We start from the raw sequence: 18,575 nt of genomic DNA on the forward strand, positions 1-18,575 counted from the left end.
AGTTCCACAATGCAGGAATTAGAGACACTTGCTGCACCTCAATTTTAACATGGGTGCTGAGGATCTTAATTCAGGTCTACATGCTTATGTGATGTCATGGTTTGAATATGCTTGTCCCATGGAATGGCACTATTTGGAGGTGTGGACTTGTTTGAGGAGATATGTTATTGTGGGCATGGACTTTAAGACTCTCATCCTAGCTTCCTAGAAGTCAATATTCTCCTAGTGGGCTTCAGATGATGTGGAACTCTCAGCTCCTCCTACACAGAGCCAGTCTGGATGCTGCCATGCTCCCACCTTGATGATAACAGACTGTACTTCTGACACTGTAAGCTAGCTCCAGTTATATGTTTTCTTTTATTATGTTGCCTTGACCATGGTGTGTGTTCACAGCAGTAAAACCCTAAGACAGAAGTTGGTACCAGGGACTAGGTTACAGCTATGATAGGCCTGACCATGGTTTTACTTGGAAGAATGTGGATTTTGAGACTTTGGATTGTGAAAGCAATGAAATCCTTTAAGTGGGGACTAATGGGGATATCCTAGTAGGAAGATGAAAGAGTCGATTGCTGATTTGAACTGTGCAGACCTGACCCAGGAGGTTTCAGAGAAGAAGACTTTCATTAAGTGGCCTAGATGCTGTTTTTGTGATATTTTGGTGAAGAGTATTGCTGCTTTTTATCATTGTCCAAAGAGTCTGCCTGAGGCTAAAGAGAAGAGATTTAGATTAACTGCTTTGAAAAAGGAAGACTCAAAACAGGCTGGTATAAATGCAGTTGTATGGTTACTAAAGTTCACTTTTTTTATATTTATTTTTTTCGTTATTTACATTTCAAATGTTTTCCCCTTTCCAGGTCTCCCCTTCAGAAACCCTCTATCCCATCCTCCCTCCCCCTACCTCTATGAAAGTACTCACCCACCTATTGGAGGCTTTCTGACCTGGCATTCCACTACACTGAGGCATCAAGCACCCTCAGGCCTGAGGGTCTCTCCTCCCACTGATGTCCAAGGCCATCTTCTGCCACATATGTGACAAGCACCATGGGTCGCTCCATCTGTATTTTTTGGTTGGTAGTCCAGTCCCCAGAAATTCCGGTGGGTCTGGCCAATTGACACTGTTGTTCCCTCCATGGGGCTGCAAAACCCCTCAGATCCTTCAGTCCCTTATCCAACTCCTCCATCCTGGACCCTGTTCTCAGTCCACAGGTTGGCTGCAAGCATCCCCATCTGTATTTGTCAGGCTATGGGAGAGCCTCTCAGGAGACAGCCATACCTGCCAATCCACGAGCATGGGAGATGTTTTCATCTTCTGATGTCTTCTTCAATTTCTTTTTCAGAGACTTGAAGGTCTTATCATACAGATCTTGTTTGATTAGAGTGACACCAAGATACAATATATTGTTTGTGACTGTTATGAAAGGTATCATTTTTCTAATTTCTTTCTTGGCCTGTTTATCCATTGAGTATAGGAAGGCTGCTGATTTGTTTAAGTTAATTTTATATCCAGCCATATTGCTGAAGCTTTAAGAGTTCTCTGGTGGAGTTTTTGGAGTCACAGAAGTATACTATCATATCATCTGCAAATGGTGATATTTTGACTTCTTCCTTTGCAATTTGTATCCTTTTGACCTGCATTTGTTGTCTGATTGCTCTAGCTAGAAATTCAAGTACTATATTGAATAGATTGGGAGAGAGAGGGCAGCCTTTTCTCATCCCTGATTTTAGTGTGATTGCTTCAAGTTTTTTTCCATTTAGTTTGATGTTGGCTACTGGTTTTCTGTATATTGCTTTTACTATGTTTAGGTATGGGCCTTGAATTCCTGATCTTTCCAAGAGTTTTAAGATGAAGGGATGTTGAATTTTGTCAAATGTATTTTCAGCATCTAATGATATGATCATGTTTTTTTTCTTTGAGTTTGTTTATGTAGTGGATTCTATTGATGGATTTCTGTATATTGAACCATCCTTGCATGATCATTTTGATGTGTTCTTGAAATTGGTTGGCAAGAATTTTATTGAATATTTTTGCATCGATATTTGTAAGGGAAATTGGTCTGAAGTTCTCTTTCTTTGTTGGGTCTATGTGTGGTTTTGGTACCAGCATATTTGTGGCTTCATAGAATGAATTAGCTACTGTTCCTTCTGTTTCTCTTTTGTGGAATAATTTGAAGATTATTGGTATTAGGCCATCTTTGAAGATTTCATGGAATTCTGCACTAAACCCATCTGGTCCTGGGCGTGTTTTGGTTGGGAGACTTTTGATGACTGCTTCTGTTTCTTTAGGGGTTATGGGACTGTTTAGATGGTTTATCTGATCCTGATTGAACTTTGATATTTGGTATCTGTCTAGAAAATTGTCCATTTCATCCAGATATTCCAGTTGTGTTGAATATAGGCTTATGTAGTGGGATCTGATAATTTTTTTGAATTTCCTCAGCTTCTATTGTTATATCTCCCTTTTCATCTCTGATTTTGTTAATTTAGATACTGGCTTTGTGCCCTCTGGTTAGTCTGGCTAAGGGTTTATCTATCTTGTTGATTTTCTCAAAGAACCATCTCCTTGTTTTGTTGATTCTTTGTATAGTTCCTTTTGTTTCTATTTGATTGTTTTCAGCCCTGGGTTTGATTATTTCCTGCTGTCTACTCCTCTTGGGTGAATTTGCTTCTTTAAAGTTCATTCTTATGAAGAGCATTTTAATGAAAAGGATCAAACTGAAAAAGAAAAAAATGTATAGTTTCAAGTATTAAAGGGGTACCAAGAAACAGAATGGAACTTAAACTTATGTTCTACGGTATAATAGATTAAGGGAGTGAGACTTTGTGACAAGATTTGTGACAAGATCTCACCAAGCTAAGTTTAAGTTCAAGCATAGTAGCATAGAGGTACACACTTTTACACTTTTAATCTGAGAGAGAGAGAGAGAGAGAGAGAGAGAGAGAGAGAGAGAGAGGGAGAGAGAGAGGCTGATCTCTGAGTTCATGACCAGCCCAGGACAGAGCAAATTCTAAGTGAAGAAAAGCTTAAATCTAGACATGATTGTATATACCTTTAATCCCAGGAGACAAAGTCTTGCAGATCTCTGAGTTCAAGGAGAATCGACAGAGCAAGTTCCAAGACAGCTAAGTTTATGAAGTGAGGAAATTAGAAAAGAGAAAGCTGGTAATAGAATAAGGAGAGCCATGTTCTAACTCCAGCAAGTAGCAGAACTTGGCACCTTCATTTCAATGGTTCTGGATTTAGAGTCAATAATAGAAGGGACAGCCGATTAGCTGGAGCTAAGAAAATAGCAATGATTAAGAAGAGGCCAGTACCACCACTTAGGTGAATCTCCCAGAAGTATTTTTTTCTGAGAGTATAAAGAATATGTGTTCCAGAGGTATACAAGGTTGTACTTTATGCTGCAGCTGAACTTGTTAATGTGTAAGAATCACCAAAGTGAAACTAGTTTTGAAAGTGAAAAGGAGTCATGAAGAGCAACTGAGGATTGACAATGTGAGAAGTCAGGGAAGATCAATGATGAAGGTACAGCCTCAGTGGCAGTTGATGGCCAAGAAATGAAGAAGTCATGCAAAGAAGTTGAGGCTTGGCACCATGAATGGAGTCTGTGAGAGACTATGAATGAAGCATAATTGCAGAAGAAAAGCACAATATATTGGAGATTTCAGTACCATAGGATAATCACAAAGAACAGCAGCTGGAGTGGAGTGAAATCAACCAGAGCCTACTGTACTACAGAGGGAAGATCTGGAGATGTGACCAAAGTCCTTTCAAGGAGCCCAGAAGATCATGGGTGGATCCCAGATATTGGAATATGAAGCTATAAAGTTGAAGCTACCTTGGACACCCCAAGATATTTGAGATGCCAGAACCATGGGAAATCTGCTGAGGAAAGCTGCTGATAGGGAGTAGAATTAGTACAAGAGAAAGAAGATTGTTGCAGTCAGCAAAAAATGAATAAGGAGTGGAAATCTGAAGACTACTTTGACATCAGGCATGGAGATGCAGAGTTGGAATGGCCTAGCTTGTTTCCTGTCTTGCAGCTGATAATTTTCTAGACAGATACCAGGAACTAAAGTTAAATCAGGATCAGATAAACCTATTAAACAGTAACTTAACCCCTAAAGAAATAGAAATAGTCATTAAATTCTCCCAACCAAAAAAAGCCAAAGACCAGATGGTTGTAGTGAAGAATTCTATCAGACCTTCAAAGAGGAACTAAGAGTAATACCTTTCAAACTATTCCATAAAATAGAAACAAAAGGAACACTACGTAATTAGTTCTATGAAGCCACAGTTAATACTGATACCAAACCTACACAAAGACCCAACAAAGAAAGACAACTTCATACCAATTTGACTTATGAATATTGATGCAAAAATACCCAATAAAATTCTCCGATCTGAATCTAATAACCATCAGGATCAAGTAGACTTCATACCAGGAATGCAAGGATGATTCAATATATGGTTATCCATCAAAGTAATCCACTACATAAGCAAACTCAAAGAAAAAATCACATGATCATCTCATTAGATACTGAAAAAGCATTTGAAAAAAATTCAACATCCCATCATTTTAAAAGTCTTGGAAAGAACAGGAATTCAAGGCCTATACCTAAACATAGTAAAAGCAAAATACAGTAAACCAATAGTCATCATCAAACTAAATGGAAAGAAATCTGAAGCAACCCCATTAACATTATTTTCTAGACAAGGCTTCCCACTCTCTCTTATCTATTCAATATAGTACTTAAAGTTCTGGCCAAAGCATTAGACAGCAAAAGATCAAATGGATACAAATTGGAAAGGAAGAAGTCAAAATATCACTCTTTGCAGATCATATGATAGTATATATAAGTGACCACAAAAATTCTAGCAGAGAACTCCTAAATCTGATAAACAACTTCAGTAAATTGGCTAGATATAAAATTAACTCAAACAAATCAGTAGCCTCCTCCACTGAAAAGATAAATGGGCTTCGAAAGAAATTAGAGAAATGACACCCTTTACAATAGTAACAAATAATATAAAATTCCTTGGTGTGACTCTAACCAAGCAAGTGAAAGATCTGTATGATAAGAACTTCAAGTCTCTTGAGAAGGAAATTGAAGAAGATCTCAGAATATGGAAAGATCTCCCATGCTCAGGGATTGGCAGGATTAACAGAAAAACTGGCCTTCTTACCAAAACAATCTACAGATTCAATACAATCTCTATCAAAATTCCAACTCAATTATTTACAGAGATAGAAAGAAATTCTCAAATTCATTTGGAACAGCAAAAAAACAAGGAAAGCAAATATTATTATCGACATTAAGAGAGAACTTTTAGGGGTATCACCATTCAGGACCTCAAGTTCTCCTACTGAGCAATAGTAGTAAAAACCACATGGTATTGGTACAGAAACAGACAGGTGGATGAATGGAATAGAATTGAAGACCCACAAATGAACCCATACACCTATGGTTGCTTGCTCTTTGACAAAGAAGCTAAAACAATTCAGAAGAAAAAAAAGACAGCATATTCAACAAATGGTGCCGGCTGAAGTAGAAGTTGGTATGAAGAGAAATGCAAATTGAACCATACCTATGTCCTTATAAAAAGCTCAAGTCTAAGTGGATCAAGGACCTCCACATAAAACAAGATACACTGAATCTAAAACCAGTAAAAATGGGAGTCTCGAACACATCAACACAGGGGAAAATTCCCTGAACAGAATACCATTGGCCCAAGCTCGAAGAACAACTATAGACAAATGGGATCTCATAAAATTTAAAAACAGCTGTAAGTCAAAGGACACTGTCATCAGAACAAAATGGCAACCTACACCTTGGGAAAGATCTTTACCAATCCTATATGCTATGAAGGCTAATGTTCAATATATAAAAATAAAAAACTCAAAAGCTAGACCCCAGAGAACCAAGTAACCCCATTAGAAATGGAGTATAGAGCTAAACAAAGAATTCTAAACTTAGGAATCTCTAATGGCTGAGAAGCATCTAAAGAAATGTTCACCATCCATAGTCATCAGGGAAATGCAAATCAAAAGGACACAGAGATTTCATCTCAGAAAAGTCAGAATGTATAAGATCAAAAAGTCAGGTGACAGCAGATGCCGGTGAGGATGTGGAGAAAGAGGAAAACTCCATTGCTGGTGGGATTGCAAGTTGGTACAACCACTCTGAAAATTAGTCTGACAATTTCTTCAGAAAATTTCACATAATAGTACCTGAGGTAAAAGCTATACACCTCCTGGACATATACAGAAAAGATACTCCAACAAGGACACATGCTCCACTATATTCATAGCAGCCATATTTATAAGAGCCAGAAGCTGAAAACAACCCAGATATCCCTCAACAGAGGAAGGATACAGAAAATGTGGTACATTTACACAATGGAGTACTACCCAGCTATTAAAAACAACGACTTCATGAAATTCAAAGACAAATGGATGGAACTAGAAAATATCATCATAAGTGAGGTAACCCAGTCACAAAAAGAACAGAGATGGTTCCAGGCCGTGGTGGCACATGCCTTTAACCCCAGCACTTGGGAGGCAGAAGCAGCAGATTTCTGAGTTCAAGGTCAGCCTGGTCTACAGAGTGAGTTTCAGGACAGCCAGGGCTATATACAGGAACCCTGTCTTGAAAAACAAAAACAAAATAAAAAACAAACCAAACAAACAAAAAAACAACAAAACAAAAGAAACCACAGATAGTATTAGGAAAAACCCTCAGAATCCTGGTGATACAACTTACAGACCATATGAAGTTCAAGAAGAAGGAGGACCAAGTGTGGTTGCTTCAGTACTACTTAGAAAGGGGAACAAAATAATAACAGAAGGTAAAGGGTGGGAGGGACTTGGGAGGAAGAGAAGAGGGGAAGAGGAAAAAAGTGGGGCAGGATCAGGTGTGTGAGGTGATGATGAAGATGTACAGAAGGTCAGGGAATTGAAAAGAGTTGTGTAGCAATGGCAGATGGGAATGGAGATAGCTAACAGAAAGTCCCAAATGTCAGAAAAGCAAGAGGGTCCCAGGACCAAGGAAATGACATTACCTGAAATACCCAACAAAGGGGAGAGAAAATCTGTAGAGAACATATGGAGAGGTTAGGTAAGGCCTCTGTTTGAGGGATGGGGGTCATAAACCCTTCTCAAAAATTTTAACCCAGAATTACTCTTATGTAAATGAAATACAGGGACAAAAAGGGGAGCAGAGAATAAAGGAAAGGCCATCCAGAGACTGCCCAACCTGGGAATTCATCCCATATGCAGCCACCAAAACCAGTAACTATTGCTGATAACAAGAAGTGCTTGCTAAGAAGAGCCTGGTATAACTGTCTCCTGAGAGGCTCTGCCAGTGCCTTACTGATACAGATGTGGTTGCTTGCAGCCAACCATCTGACTGAGCATGGGGACCACAATAGAGGAGTTAGGGGAAGGACTGAAGCAGCTGAATGGATTTGCAACCACATAGGAAGAAATACATCAACCAACCAGACCCTCCAGAGCTTCCAGGTACTAAACCACCAACCAAAGAATGCACATGGAAGGAACCATGGTTCCAGCTGCATATGTAGTAAAGGATAGCCTTATCTGGCATCAATGAGAAGGGAAGTCATTGGTCCTGTGAAGGCTTGATGCCCCAGCATAGGGGAATGCTAGTGTAGTGAGGTGGGAGTGAGGAGGTTGGCAGGGGAACACCCTCATAGAAGCAAGGGGCAAGGGCATGGGATAGGGGTTTTGTGAAGGGGAAACCAGGAAGAGCAATAACATATGAAATGTAAACAAAATAACTAATAAAAATTTAAAAATATATTAATACTATTTTCTTCCACTTTTAGGGATTCTATTTTTAATCCTGTTTCCTCAATAAAGAAAAACTAATGCTTTAAGTCTGCAATCAGAAATTAGAGAATAATCAGAAGAAAAGGCTCAAAGTAAAACAATGAATTTAAATGTTTTGAAAACAATATACTTTATTTTTGGTGGGTTTTTTGTTAGTTATTTTCTAACTTCAAACAAATATAATCAAAACAATAAAAGTGTTTCAAAAATCAGTTTGAAAACACAAATTGTGGTTGTTCTTCTAAAACTAATATTTCAAAGTTTGAATGGCATCTATAAATAATATTATTACCTTTTGGATGACTCTTAATTTCTGAAGATAATTCTTCACACCAAATTCAAAATTTGGGCCTGGAACCTTCATGCTTCTTTTATTGCAGAGATATTAATTGTAAAAATGTGAAATATTACTGAGTGTATGGAATTGAAAAATTCATTATATTTTTAGTTAAGTATTTTGCATATTTTATAAGGTCAGACACTGAGCTTTGAAATTCTCATCTTATCAGAAATTATATAATGTCAAGGAAACACTGATATTAAAGAGAAAGTCTAGTATTGTGTAAAACACTTAAAATTTTAGGCACCCATTAACATCCTTCTCTTTTGTAAATATCTTTTAGACATATTGCATTTACCACCAAAGAGTGTATTTACATAAAGTTCAATTATAATTTAGAAGCATTTGTTAATTATTTTATTCTTCATTGGAAAACAGAATATTTCCCACAATTATAGTATCTTTTATGAACAGATATGAGCAATTTCTTGTATTACATTAAAATACAAAATATTTTATTTCACATATCATATTCATAAAATATATATTCATACATATATTTTTCTATTATAATACAATTTTTCCATATCTGAGCCATTTCTTGAGTATATTTGAATAGATTAGTTTGTATTTCTAGGCTCAGTTCCTAAATTCACATATGAAATGAGAATTTTTGAGCCCAATCATATCATGCTTTTTATATAACATGAAATATAGTAATAATTACCATATACGAAATACACTCTTTTGTAATTTACCAATAATATTTAAAAGTAGTATTTTTCAGTTTCAACAAGTATAGGCAGTAAGAATATGAGTCAGGGATATAGAAGTTTAACTTCCTTTTAGAATATTAATATTTGCATAAATAATCTAATGAAGTATATATTTTATTAAGTTATATGAAATATATCATAAAGTACCTTTCTTTGTTAATTATTTACATCACATCCTGAGTAGTGTATCCCTTTGAAACCTTCTTCCCAGTCCCTACCTCTCACTTCCTCAGGATATCACCCTGACTTGGAAAATCAACTAATTGAAGGACTAGATGCATTTTTCTTTTATTGAGGTTAGATAAAGCTGTCTAGTTAGGGGAAAGGCATCCAAAGGCAGAAAATAAAGTTAGACATAGCCCCTGCTCCTGCTGTTATTGGTCCTATGCCAAGCCCAGCATGGCCTAAGTGGGGACAGAATGATATGTTACCTGCCCCTGGGACAGGGCCCTAGTGTGAGCCTCCATGAGGATTGATGGCTGCAATAGGTATAAGCCTTGTTTGTGCAATAATATATATGTTTTCACATTCCTGTGAGGAGTGTCCTCCTTGTTAACATTAATGACTCCATGAAAATTAGAAACAGCACAGTCCAGGATTCAAAGGTGTGGCTAATATCTCAGCAAAAATGGCAGACACTGGGACCTTCAGGATAGCTCTAAAGCTGCCTTTTGAGAGGCTCTGCCAGTGCCTTACTGATACAGATGTGGATGCTTGCAGCCAACCATCTGATTGAGCCTGGGGACCCTAATGGAGGAGTTAGGAGAAGGACTGAAACAGCTGAATGCATTTGCAACCACATAGAAAGAACAATAATATCAAACAACTAAACCCCCCCAGAGCTCTCAGGTACTAAACCACCAACCAAAGAATGCACATGCTGAATATGTAGCAGAGGATGGCCTTGTCGGACATCAGTGGGAGGAGAGGCCCTTGGTCCTGAAAAGGCTTGATGCCTCAGTGTAGGAGAATCCCCAAGACAGGGAAGTAGGAGTGGGTGGGTTGGTGAGCAGGGGATGGGGAGATGGGCTAGGGGATTTTCAGAGGGGAAACTAGAAAAGAGATGACATTTGAAATGTAAATAAAGAAAATATCTAATTAAAAAACACAAAAAACAATAACAACAACAACAAGAGGCTATAGAAAAGAGCTTTAAATACACGGGTTCAATATATATGCATGTACGTATGTATGTATATATGCATGTATCTATGTATCTGTTTATATATGTATGTATATATATATAAAATTTCTCAACTATGCAAAATATAAGGATGCTATATGAATTATGAGGGGCTTCATGAATGTAAAGGAACATAGTACACTATGAGCCAGCTTGTCAGAAACACACAGGTAGACAGATTCCTGAGTTCAAGTTCAGCCTTGGACCCAGCAAGTTTAGGCTCTGGTGTGGTATAAATGGTAATTTTCAGGGCAGGAGTCCACCTATCCACCCAACTGGCTTATTGTCTGGGCTTAACAAAAAACATCTTTTGATGTTAAGAAAAAAAATGTATGCTTGCTGTCTCCTAAGAATCAGAAAGTTGGTGTCAAGGAATGCTGATTCATAAGATAATCTAAAGGAAAACTGGAGTAAATGACTGAATTTATATGTAAAATAAGAGTGGGCTTGTATTTTGCAGGGGATAAGCTATCGAGAGAATTTCTTAGGATAAAAAGAGAACTAGAGAACAAACAGACACACAAACACACACACACACACACACACATACATACACACACACATGAACACACACAGACAGACAAGATATTGACAGAGAAATCTTCAGAGAGAAAGCAGAACATAAATAGAAGCAGACTGGAAAAGCTATATCAAGTAGAAGACAAGTTGTCAGCTTGGATCCACTATTTGACTTACAGTTGTTCTTTTTGGGGCTCCCAGACACTCCTTCTCTCAGAATGCCTCTCCATGCTGAGACTGGTCCTTAGCAGTCACACATGAGAACCAAGCTATATATCTGTTACATATGTATAAGGGGACTAGGTCCATCTCATGCATGGTCTCTGGTTGGCGGATCAGTCTCTGTGAGCCCCTATGTGCCCAGGTAGATTGATTCTGTACGTTTTCCAGTGGTGTCTTTTACCTCTCTAGTTTTTCAATCATTCCTTCCCCTCTTCCACAAGATTCCCCAAGCTCTGCCTAATGTTTGGCTGTGGGTGTCTGCATCTGTTTTCATCAGCTGCTGTGTAAAATCACTCAGATGGCTCTTATACGAACTGTCGGCAAGTGTGGCATAATGTTATTAATTGACTTAGGGATGGACTCTGTCATAATACATGGAACTCAAGTTAGGCCGTTCCCTCACTTTCTGCTCTGTTTTTATCCCCGCACCAATTTTAGGCAGGAAAAAACATAGATAAAAAATTTTATGACTAGTTTGGTATCTTTATATTTCCACTGGAAGTCTTGGCTGACTAAAGAAGGTAAACATTTTATATTCCATATCCCTTATTGCTAGGAGTCTTAACTAGGGTTACCTTTATAGATTTCTGGAAGTTTCTTTTGTCTGAGACTCCCTCATTCTTTTCTAGTTCCATTCATTTGTCTGCAAATTTTATTATTTTTTTTTAATAGCTGAGCAATATTCTATTGTGTAAATTGTCTTAGTTACGCTTTCTGTTGCAGTGAAGAAACACCATGCCCAAGGTAACTCTTATAAAGGACAACATTTAATTGGAGCTGGCTTATAGGTTCTGAGGTTCAGTCCATTATCATCAATGTAGTAAGTATGTCAGCATCCATCCAGGCTGGAAGAACTGAGAGTTCTACATCTCGATCACATTGCATCAGGAGAAGATTGGCATGGTGAGGCATCTAGAAGGTAGTTTTCAAAGCCCACCCCCACAGCGACATACTTCCTCTAACAAAGCTAAACCTAATCCAATATAACCAAACCTCCTAATAGCCACTTCCTAGACCATGCATATTCAAACCATCACATTGTACTCCCTGGCTCCCATAGGCTTATTCAAGCATATGAGTCTATGGGACCATACCTAGCCATACCATGATACAAAATATTTTTAGTTCAATTTTAAAAGAACCATAATTTATAAGAGTCTCAATAATGTTAAAAGTCCAAGTTCAAAAATCTGTTCTGAGATTCATACAACCACTTAACTGTAATTCCCTATAAAATCAAAATAAAAAAGAAGATCACATATCTCCAAACATCTTGGAGTCTCCAAGGCAACTTAAATGTTACAACTTCTTGTTCCAGTGTCTGGGGTCCACACATGATCTTCTGGGCTCCTCCAATTGGCTTGGGTCAGATCTCTTGCTCTGTACTCTGTAGCACTCTAGTCTCTGATTGACTCCCCTCCACTGCTGCTACTATTCCTAGTGGTCTTCCCATAGTACTGGATTCTCAAACAACAGGGGCATCTGACTGCAACTGGGCTTCACCAATAGCTTTTCCTAGGCTCCCTTTATGATGAAATGCCTCAACTTCTTTGCACGACACTTTCAGTCCTGGGTCATCAACTACAACTGAAGCTGTACTTTTCACCAATGTCCTTCCCTCGCCTTTTTTTTTTCCCTTTGGTTTTTCGAGACAGGGTTTCTCTGAGTAGCCCTGGCTGTTCTGGAACACACTTTGTAGACCAGGCTGGCCTCGAACTCAGAAATCCACCTGCTGCCTCTGCCTCCCAAGTGCTGGGATTAAAGGTGTGCGCCACCACCGCCCGGCCCTTCACTCGCCTCTTTCCATGATGTTTCATGCCTTCAAAAGCAGCACCACGTGGGTGACTGGGTGATTCTTACACATTGCTAAGTCAAACTGCAGCATGAGGTACAACCTTGACTATCTCTGAAACATAGCTTGTTTGTACTCTCAGATAACACTCCCCAGAATATTTCACCTCCATGATACTGTTTTCTTCTTAATCATTGCTAACTTCTTACCTCTAGATAAACACCATCAATTGTCCCAGTAGTCCCTTCTAAAGCCAGAGCTACTTGCCGGAAGCAGTTGACTTCTACTTGCTGGGGCTGGAACATGGTCTGTTTGTTCTCCTATATTATCATCAGCTTTCTGTTTTCCAACTCCTTCGCTGCCTAAGCTTGGCTGTCCTAAAACTTGCTCTACTATAGAGTGATCTTGAACTCAGAGATCTGCATGGCTCTGTCTCCTAAATGCTGGGATTAAAGAGGTGCATCATAATGCTTGGACTAATTTTCCCCTACTTGGAATTTGCTTTGTATGAGCCTAGCCTTGAACTCAGAGGAATCTCTTCCCTCTGTCTCTTGGGATTAAAGGCATGTACTATCATGCCTGGACCTAACCTTTTCATGTCAATATTTCTCATGATGTGCATCAAAAGCCTGTGTCCTCTTTTTCTAGATTGTAGTTGATTTCATATTAAATCTCAAAACTGAAAGCAATAACCAGATAAAATATGTTTATATATAACTATTCCTTGTTCAACAGCAAATGCATAAACAATAAGCTTAGCTGTGTGGGAACTTGGCCCAATGTCACCATCCTCTTAATATGTTTATCTCCTTGAACACAAAATTTCTCTCCAATGAAATTCATCGTGCCTTTTATTGCTTGAACCACATGTTTTGTATTTTTTTTTCTTTTTAAGCTTGCTATGCTTCATCAAAACTCTCTTCATCAGTCTAAACTACAGCACAGAGTCTAAACTGGATTGTTTGAGACCTCTTTTGTCAATAAAATTAGTTTGACTCTCTTCACCTGAGCCTCAGGAAGATTCTTCAAAGCAAGGGCAAAAAGCAGCCATTCTTCACCATATACCAGAAACACAGTCTCTAGTTCACATACCAACATTCTTCCCATCTGAAGCCTTTTGAGCCCAGCCCACAGATTTCAAATCACCTTCAGCACTAGTGTCATCCATATTCCTATGAGGATGGCCTATTAAACTATACTTAAAGCATTCTACAGATTCCCATATCCAAAGTCCCCAAGGCCACATTTTTCTAAACAAAAATATTATCAGGCCTATCACAGTTGTACCCTAGTACCAATTCGTTTTAGTTAGGGTTTCCATTGCAGTGAAGAGACACCATGACCTACGCAACTCAATTAAGATAGGTATCATGGCAGCAAAGAGGCAGGTCTGGCACTAGAGAAACTGAGATTTCCACATCATAATCACATTGTACCCAGGAGTACAGCTAGAAAGAAACCCTCAAAGCCCAATCCCTCAGTGACATACTTCCTTCAACAAGGTCATACCTACTCCAATAAGGCTACATCTCCTAGTACTACCACTCCCTGTGCCAAGCATATTCAAGCCAACACATAAATGTACTATATTTTCTTTATCCATTGTTCAGTTGAGGGACATCCAAATTGCTTCCAGTTTCTGTCTAATGTCATGATCTGCCCACCCTCCTCCAGCACACCTGTGGACATTTTGTTACAGATTTGCTAGCTATTTCATATTGTTGTTATAATATGCCTCCCAGTCATTGACACAAAGAAATGACTTGACTCAAAACTGGATTATCCCCTGTTATGCTCTGTATATTATGTATGAGGTTTGATAATCTTAAGACATTCCACAAAGGTTTATATCTCAGTGCCTGAACTCCTGCTGTTCTGTTCAGGAAGTTTTCTCCTATATCAGTGAGTTCAAGGGTACTTGCCACTTTTCCTTATATCAGATTCAGTGTATATGCTTTTACACTAAGGACTTTGATCCACTTTGATTTGAGTTTTGTGCATGGTTTCAGATAAGGCTCTGTTTTCTTTCTTCTAGTATGTGAAATAATAAAATGTACAGATAATAATCTAAGAATGCAAAAGAGATCTTCTGTAATATGAAAAAATTAATTGAAGCTTTTGGATACAGGAAAATCCAGTTAGCTAAAAAAAAAAAAAGACACTCAATAAACTAAATACGAAAATTATATATGATAAGCAAAGATTTTTGTAACAAGTTAACTAATCTTAATGTAATGGCTTCCTCATCTATAATTCTATAATTTTAGCACTTGAAACACTGAAACAGGAAGGTTGCCATAAACTCATGATATTATCTTGAAAAATGTTATGAGTTTCAAGATAACCCTAGCTATAAAAGGAACTGATATGTATATATATATATATATATGTATATATATATATATATATATATATATATATATAATGCTGTATTAAGATAAGTTACTTTTAAAAAGAGATTGCAAGCTGGTACAACCACTCTGAAAGTCAGTTTGGCAGTTCCTATGGAAATTGGACATAGTACTACCAGAGGACCCAGCTATATCACCCCTGGCCATATACCAAGAAGATGCTCCAACATGTAATAAGGACACATGCTCCACCAGGTTCATAGCAGCCTTATTTATAAGAGCCAGAAACTTAGCCGGGCGGTGGTGGCGCACGCCTTTAATCCCAGCACTTGGGAGGCAGAGGCAGGTGGATTTCTGAGTTCGAGGCCAGCCTGGTCTACAGAGCGAGTTCCAGGACAGCCAAGGCTACACAGAGAAACCCTGTCTCGAAAAACCAAAAAAAAAAAAAAAAAAAAAAAAAAAAAAAAAAGAGCCAGAAACTGGAAACAACCCAGATGTCCCTCAACAGAGGAATGGATACAGAAAATGAGGTATATCTACACAATGGAGTACTACTCAGCTGTTAAAAATAATGAATTTATGAAATTCTTACAGAAATGTATGGATCTGGAAATTATCCTGAGTGAGTTAACCCAATCACAAAAGAACACACTTGGTATGCACTCTCTGGTAAAGTGGATATTAGCCCAAAGATCAGAATACACAAAGTATAATCCACAAACCACAAGAAACTCAAGAAGAAGGAAGACCAAAGTGTGGATACTTTGTTCCTTCTTAAAAGGGGTAACAAAATACCCACTGAAGGAGTTGCAGAGACAAGCTATGGAGCAGAGACTAAAGGAGAGACAATCCAGAGACTGCTCCACCTGGGAACCCTTCCCATTTTATGGCATTTAGCACCTCATCCAAAAACAGTAAAGCATTAATTGCTAGAGAGTTTTTCCTACTATCCAGATGCCTCTTGCTTATCGGGTTAGGAGAAGTTTGGAGCAATAAACTTCTATTGAACCAGAAGAAGAGAATAACACTCACAGAAGAAAAAACTTTTACATAAGTAAATATACATAACCTCACATAAATTCACATACAGAATCATTCATGTTCATTTATTCATTTATACATTTTTATTCATACCCAATTGGGCCCAGTTTGCATGCATTCTCACAATTACATACTTACACATACACATGCATACATTCTCACAATCACATACTTATACACATATCCATACTTATATATGTTTATAGAACAAAAGACCAAGCACCAGTGCAGAAAGAACTCACTCATTCTGTATGAAAAATGGAGCTCAAATCTTTATTACACAGAGAAAGGCTTCTACCCTTTTAATGCTAAATGAATTAAACCCATGTTTGTAAGAAAAAAGCTTTGTTTCTTTTAATAAGACTAAGCCTGTCTTGTCCTTACCATGAGACCTATTCTGTCCCATGGTAAGGAGAAGCCTGCCTGCTCCTTCTGCTCTCTGCAGCATCTTCTTTATTCCTCTTTCCCTCTGCACTCTTCACATTGCTCTCTTAGGATTTTATGTTACCTATAGTTTCTAAGTTAGTATACTCTGTATTCTCCTCCTAATCTAAAAAGGATTCTGTCTAAAATCTTCTCCTCAGCTCAGTTCCTCTCTCAGCTCAGTTTTTCTCACCTTGGTTCCTCTCACCTCTGTCTAACAGTTCTGACTCTTTTCTTTGTCCTCAGCCCTTAAGCATCTTTCAGAATACATGATCACATGTTAAAAAGTTCATCAAACGTTCACAGAGAAAATCAAATCATAAATTGAAATAGAAGTTTACAACTGAGAATGTTTACATGCATACCATTAGGATTAATTATCTAGCAAAACATCCATCACCAGTCTCAGCTCCACGGGTTCACTGAAGGTATAAAACAATAACTTAGTTTTTAAGTAAGGTTTTATATAGATAAACCCAGTTAATAATTTATCTTCTGTCCTAGCACCTATAGTAAATCATTAGTCCCCTTTTTATGACCTTTGGCTAATTGTCTTACAACCTTTTGGAATATGCTCCGAGTAGGAGAAAATCTGGTTACTATCTAAGAGTACTTAACTGTTGACACTTGGGAGACTGGCAGAATTTTCTTTGCAGTTTTGGCTATCAGAAAAGGACCTAATAGCAGTCCTGTTATAAAAGAACTTAATTATCACTGATATAATTTTAGGAATTCTTATAACATCATCATAAAGTCTTAAGTCATCTATTTATCTTTATACCATCACTAATAAGACCGTACAACTTCAAGGATCTGCAGAAATATGCTCTAAAGGGGTGTGCTACTATTTAGTAATTATTATATATGTATAATAATATCAGGAAAATCATAGTAATAGTAGGAATCTTACCTAAAATTAGTCCCTTACAGCCTTACTTAATAAGGACTCACCTGTTGCAGATTATATAATAGTCCAAAGTAGGACACTTCAGGATGATGACCTGCTAGTTATTAGCTTGTCTCATTATGGCTTCTGACACTGCTGTTCTTGGTGATCATCCCATGGTACTGGAAACTCCAATACACTTCTTCTATTGCAAGAGATTTCAACAATAGCCTCTCATAGGCTTTCTTCATGGTGCCAAGCCTCAAAATCTTTGCATGACCCCTTCAATCCTGTGTCATAAATTACAATTGAGGCTATAGCCTTCCATGACCTCTCACAGTGCCAAGCCTTAGCTGCTCATCATGACCCCTTCATGCCTTCAAAACCAGTACCGCCTGGGTGACTCTTATACATTACCAAGTACAGCTGCAGCACATGGTACAAACTTGGCTATCTCTGGAACACAATTTCTTTGGGCTCTCAGAAAAAAAATTCCCAGATTTCATCTTAGTGATGCTGGTTTCTTCTTAATCACCTCTAATTTTTTAGTTCCAGCTAACCAGCATCAATTGTACCAGTATTCCCTTCTATTTTTTAATCTAAAGCCAGAGACACATGGCTGAATCTACTGAGTTCTGCTTCTTACAGAAGCTTGAACACAGTCCCCTTCTTCTATTATAGTATCAGTAACTACTATTCCTTGATTGTCTCAACTTGACTGTCCTACATCTTGCTTTGTGGACAGACCTTGAGCTCAGAGATTTGCATGCCTGTCTCCTGGGATTAAAGATGTATGCCACCTTGCCTGAAGTTAAGCTTTTCTTTACCTTGAACTTGCTCTGTCCCAGGCTGGCTTTCAACTCAGCTCTGTTTGGCTTTATCTCCAGGGATTAAATGTTTGTGCAACTATGCCTGGATCTAAATTTAACTTGGTAGGATCTTGCCCCAAAGTCCTATTTCTTTAGTCTGCTATCTTCTAGAATACAGGATTCAGCTCCATTTCACTCTCTGGTGCCCCTTTAATACTCAAACCATGTATTTAAAAAATTTCCCTTCTATGCTTGCTATGCTTGTTCAAAATACTCTTTACCTTAGCCTCAGGTAGACTCTTCAGACAAGGACAAAAAGCAACAACATTCTTCCCTAAAATGCCATTAAAAGCAGTCTCTATCCACATACTGAGGTTACAAAGATAATCTTGAAGCACCCTGAAAGTTGGTTTTCTTTTTTTTTTTTTTTTTTTTTTTTTTTT

The 18,575-nt window shown here is 38.0% G+C and overlaps 1 pseudogene; it reads left to right on the forward strand.

Moving 5' to 3' along the window:
* Window positions 1-553: 553 nt before the first annotated feature.
* LOC116081568 overlaps window positions 554-18,575 on the forward strand; it is a 27,401-nt pseudogene continuing 9,379 nt past the window's right edge.

Source organism: Mastomys coucha, unplaced genomic scaffold (assembly GCF_008632895.1).
Source record: "Mastomys coucha isolate ucsf_1 unplaced genomic scaffold, UCSF_Mcou_1 pScaffold7, whole genome shotgun sequence".
Lineage (NCBI taxonomy): Eukaryota > Metazoa > Chordata > Mammalia > Rodentia > Muridae > Mastomys > Mastomys coucha.